The sequence below is a fragment of the Schistosoma mansoni genome, chromosome W, assembly GCF_000237925.1.
Source record: "Schistosoma mansoni strain Puerto Rico chromosome W, complete genome".
NCBI lineage: Eukaryota > Metazoa > Platyhelminthes > Trematoda > Strigeidida > Schistosomatidae > Schistosoma > Schistosoma mansoni.
This window is the reverse complement of record NC_031502.1, coordinates 39,195,498-39,201,486: the sequence shown is the minus strand read 5'-3', so window position 1 is coordinate 39,201,486 and position 5,989 is coordinate 39,195,498. Positions and strand designations below refer to the sequence as shown.

The 5,989-nt window shown below is 31.2% G+C and overlaps 1 protein-coding gene across 1 annotated transcript in view; it reads right to left on the bottom strand.

The window, feature by feature from the left end:
* Positions 1-5,758, bottom strand: part of Smp_024070 (putative 4.1 G protein) — a gene marked incomplete at its 3' end in the record, with an annotated part of 44,495 nt that extends 38,737 nt beyond the window's left edge. Inside the window, exon 1 of the mRNA XM_018789651.1 lies at positions 5,666-5,758. The remainder of the gene's footprint in view (positions 1-5,665) is intronic.
* Positions 5,759-5,989: the final 231 nt, after the last annotated feature.

Genomic DNA, 5,989 nt, shown 5'->3' with positions numbered 1-5,989 from the left:
ACACTGAGTCACGAAACGTCAGAAAATCTAATTTTTCTACCCATTGGGATATTACAGATATATTAATTTATTTATAACAATCTACCTAATGTTCAATTTATTCAAAATTACCAAATCAAAACTTGTTAATGATACCTACATATTCAACAATTTTTTGTCTAAGGTGGAAGAAAAGGCAATTGAGAATCTAATCAAAGATGGAAACAACTAACACTCCTTACAATAATGAAATGATTTCCTAATGATTTTTATTTTTATTTTTTAATTTATATGGATTTGGGATGAAATTTATGTTGAAGCTGTTAAAAATGTATTTGATAAAATTCATTTAATAAAACAAAAAACAAAAAGAGACTTATTCAATTGACCAGAATATCATTAAGTAATTACATTCAAGTTTAATTTTTATAATATGGATAATCAAATAAAAGTTTGTAATTTGTGAACTAGGTAAATAATACTCATATAGTATATTAGATTCATATCATTAGCACGTAATGAAAAAGTGTATGTATATCTCAAATCATTGTCATAATACTAAGTGTACATAGACATTTCTTCAAAAAATGGTAAACCTTTTTGGTAGACTGCTCATTTTCATGGTGAAGATTTCAGTTCCAGGTTAAGACAAATACTATTTGGTGCTAAATAAACTCATATAAATATATCTTTATACTATGAGCTCACATAAACTACAGAATATTTAACAAACCTGAAATACTACTGTCTCATTTGAGCTTTGGATTCTATAACCCTGACCTTCTATAATCTGACAACATATCATTTTCCAGGAAATTCAGGTCTTTTACTGAGCAGCATATAACTCACTGATACTATCTGTTTTATTGTACGCTTGTTAGATGTAGTAGTAAGCCTTAGTAAAAGTTCAATTGGTTTGAAAAGTGCCCAAAAGTTTGTAATTTAAATTCTACATTGTTATGTTCAATGCCAAGGAAGCAAAAGGATGTGGCTAGAGTTGGAATTATGCTCCAACTTTTTTCAGTGATTTCATTTTAATAGGAATGATATATTTGTAAAATCTCAGCGAATGAATTTGAAGTAAATCCAATGTTTCGCCTGGCAATCTGGTCCAAGCTTTTTCATTTTAACTTCATAAATATTCAAATATTTCACAACTAAAGCATCAAGGGATAAGTAGCATTGATTAAGCTATTTCACAACGGACAGTATACACAGGTGAATTGTGTCACTAACTATACATTATAGCACCAGACGCAATAAAGATCTCTGAATAATCTGTAGCAGTCATTCAAAAAATCTGAACACAAAATTAATCTGCAGTCGACTCATAAAACCTGATCTATAACCACTTCACGTTAAGTCCTCACTAGCTAACAAGTGACAGAATACCGGTTATAAGTCAGCCAATTTATCACATTTGTTTATTTTATTTTCCTCTCATAATTATTAAATTCCTATATTGAAACGTCTTCCTGTAAACAAAAGCTTCATATATTACAGACAGAGGGTAAATATCAATTAGAAATACTTTCACATTAATACTATGAAAGAAAATCAGAGAAGCACGGGAGTGAAAAATAATACTATAAGTCTTCATAGACACAAACACAGTTTAGTGTGTATATTTATTCTTTCAGTAAACATCAAGCACACAATAGATTTCTTAAGAACTATAAGGTTTACAATAAAATCAAGTGTTCAGTTTAATTAAGTGATTGATAGCTACATTCGATTTATTGCTGTTTTTGGTTATACAAGTATACATCAAACTTCGGTGAAGTTGCATTGGTTGTAAACTATTCATTTTCAAGCTGATAGGGAATTTCATGAAGACTTTGGAGATTGTGAAAAAGTTATAGTGCTAATATAATCTGAACTTATCCAAAGTTAATCAGTATATAACATTTAAAAAAAGGAAGCGCATGTGCCTTACTCATAGACAGAAATAAAACATTGACTTTATTCCGAATCCTGGTGAAAATTTGCACTAAGTTCCTAAACTACTCGCATACTTAATCTGGTTTTTTTCCTTGTGGAATTTGAGTTACATTAACGTAAGGACAAGTTGATATGTCTTCTTTTGTCGAAATATTGGTAATAAATAATAGGATGTATGCCTAACTTATATACTTAACTTATATTCTGTATACTGTGTACAGTGAACCATCAGTTTAGGCATCGATCGTATCGTTCCATTTATATTTACTAACGTGACAAGTGTTAAATATTAGGAGCGTAAGAAATCAAAAAAAATTTTCTAATTCAAAATAAAGGATAGAGAAACTCGGAATAATTCAATAAATCATTTTTAAGGGAGAAAGAACAATTTTTTAATTGATACTGATGTTCACTTTGTATGAAACAAAAACGTATTTCACACAGACCGAAGGAAAAAGAGTCATGAGCCAGAAACGATACATAACGTACGACGAAACAAATATGCTAAGTAGTGTTGAGAAAAGAAGAATTTTAGTAGAAATGCAAATAACACTATCTTGTTACAGATTAAAATGGAAACAAAATTGTTTCTATAAAATATTAACAGAAGAATAAATAAAAATGGCTGGTATATTAGGATTCATACAGTTGAGAAGATTCAAAAAAATTACATTTTTCCTTTTTATTAATTCACTTTCCCTTCATAACTGAACTCAGACAAACATTTCTAGAGACTCTTTCTTGAAAGAATAAACCTTGATCTTACCAACGAGTACCCAAATACTGACTGAATATTCCACTGAATGACTTTACAAACTAAGTTCTACTCAAGTTCAATGCATTTCACTAGTTGGTTATTCGTATAAAAACGTGCTGTTTGACAAAATAATCTAGTTCAACAAATTTATAACCAGGTTATACAACTGCATATATACACGATGGCGAATTCCAGCCACGTCAGTCTGTGTGCCCATAAGTCATGAGGAGGAACTAGAAAGCAACAGTAAAAAGCGCAACTTATTACGATGCATAAACACCAGAATGTCACACGAAAGACTACAATATGTGATTATTATAGTAAAACTAAACTTATGGAACAAAGGAATGTGCTAAGAAGAAATTAACGGAATATTTTAAATGAAGAGCATTTAAATATTCTCCAAATTTTGTTTGTTATTTCAAACGTTACTGATTAGTCTTTTCTTTTTGTACATGATTTTTAATAAAACCAACTTCAAACTGTATCTACATGCATAAGCTAAATATGCCGCTTAGCTACTGCTTTTATGAGATCTTCCGTATCCAAAGGAAAGATGGTGTGAGCTAAATGGACTTTTTCCTTTCTTTTGTGAGATTGAACATACTAATTTAGTCATGTACTGTAAGTTAAACTATTTCATGGTTATCCTTTAGTCTAATTAAGTTTATTAAACAGTTACCGTTTAACATATTGTAGTTTCTAGTCCCAAGACAGACACTATTACGTCCTCCACTCGATTACGGTAAATATGGTATACAATTATCAGCACCCAAACGTATAGAACCCCACGATCGCAAATTATAAGACTGAACTTTTGATTAAATCAGCATTGCACATTATTATTCAGTTTCAAGATTATGCTCATCAACAAATCGCTCATACCTGGTGTAAGAAATCTATCAATGATTTGAGTATATATATGTTATGAGAAAAAGTTAGAAAGATCCTCTAAAATGCAGATTGGCAGGGAGTTTATCCTGATTTAAACAATATTCATTACTCCTAATAGTATTTCATATCTAAATGATAGTGTTGTTATTGCCCCTTTATCAGAAAAACTGTTAGGTGTAGATATCCATATTAAACATCTGGTCATTGTAATTGTGTAATTTTTGGCGAGTCACATGTTGGAGAACGGATGTGCGTAATGTTTCTCAAGTAACTGTGCCAAAAATTCATCTACTTAAGAAAATATTACCTCTGATTTCAGTGACGCTCATCACAGAACACTACTGAGTGTTGAATCATGTCTCAGCGTAAATAGTATGAATTTATTGTTGACAATTTTCTCTTCAATCATTCATGCGACTTTTTAAGAACATGCGAAATGCTGATTGCACTGTCCATAAACTGAAAAAATTAGTCATTCGCACCTGTTTCTATTGTGTTAATCACTGGATAGGTCATTTTTTTGGTAGACTCTGTTGATACTTGGTCAAACAGCATCTAGTGAAATTTTTCGTCCAATGCTCTCATACACAACTGTTTCACTACCCAACAATAAAACGTTTGTTAAACAGCTACTAATCCTTCCCCTATCAAATAAAGAGGGAGTAAACATACTAATACTGTGCTACAGGGGTAGAACGTATTCTGCTACGAAAGAAGCACCAGCAAAAGTAGGAAAATATTCTTTACACTCATAAATAGAGTGTTAATGATTAGTGTCAATTACGCAAAGTCGCGAACGTGACCTTGTAACATTCATGGGTTCTGGTTAATGAATGTTAACAAAACCATAACTTACATAATGGATGCTAAGTATGTAACTATACCGTTATTTTTCCGATTATGAACTTTTTGAGGACAAAAGTAGATATGCTACAATCCCATTTAACCTCGAAAACCAACGGACTCTCATTTAATACAGTTTCAAATAAAAGCCAAATGATCTTTCTGAAGAAACCATGGATAAGGTATAATCTTATTAAACGTTGCTTAAACTGTTGCAGAAACGGCGTTTATAGACATCGACGAAAGATCGGTACATTGCTTTATAGAAATACTAAGAGGCACCTTAGTCTTTAAAATCAGAGACCATTGCCAAAAAACACTTCTCTACTACGATTTCCAGTTTAATATATGTGTTATTGTGATGTTTGAATGAATCAATGACTCCTTTGTATTAATGACTGTTTTGATTTTGAGTTCCAAATGCAGTACATTCGTTCGTTCTCATCTAATACTCCTGGATTAAATTGCGTTATTCCTGGGATTACTAGTTTATACTATAATTCAAATACTGTTAAACATCACAGTTATCCGTCTAAAATCCTTCAAAAATACGACTTTCGAAATGTATGTAGGTGCACTTGGTATGGTTGTTATTAATAATCGCGTAAAAAACCACAAAATCACCTCGGCTTAAACGAACCATTCACGCACACACCTACTTAAATGTGAGGTTTGTATCATACACGGCCATACAATCGTCTTTTGAAAAATTAACTGTATCAATTACAGTAAATAAAAAAAGCTCAAACGAAACTTTAAAAAGGCTAAGCTTTTTACAGCTCTTGTATTATGGGGTGTTGAAAACAAAAGGATCTGTGTCTAAAAACAAGCAAAAGCAAATAATATTTTACTTTCAAAGTCACCTGAATATAATTTGTAAAATAGCGACATTAGGCTTTAAATACGTTAAAAAAAATCGAAATCATCTCTAAGTAATGCCTGACCAGAAAACACTAATAGATAACGTATTTTTCCTTAAAAAACATTGTTAAAAAGTATGGTTCTTGAAAATGAGTAAACGTTATTTTGCCTAGTTTTTAGATAGACGGATTTACCAGTAATATTTCATAATACGTCTCAGTCCAAATTAAATCGAACTGTGATAGTTACTACGTATCTCATTACTGTTGTGTAGATAAAAGCAAGAATTCTCGACAAAATAAAGTGTATCAGAGTAGTGAAATTAAAAGAATTAAAATAACCGGAGCATGTAGGGATTGAATAACGTTGGGTGATCAAATCATTGATTACCTTTTCAGAGTTCACGTCCATGAATAAAATTATTTTGATTTTTAACAGCGCATCGATTAATACGTTGTTTAAAAGTTTGTTCAAAAATGAGGTGAGTAAATGGTGCGTTTAAACAAACAGTTGACTTGTTTTGTTTTTCATGTTTAAGTGTAGCGTTGTCTTAAATCTGTCATGGTGGAGATCGCTCGTCATTATGATAAAATAAAAACACGAAACCCACACAAAAAAAGTCTAGATGTCTTGAAATTATTTACGACAAAGTAGTTGAGTGGTCATTATTACAAACTTAGTTGGGCAGATAATAGTAAGCTTCAAATGTCTCAA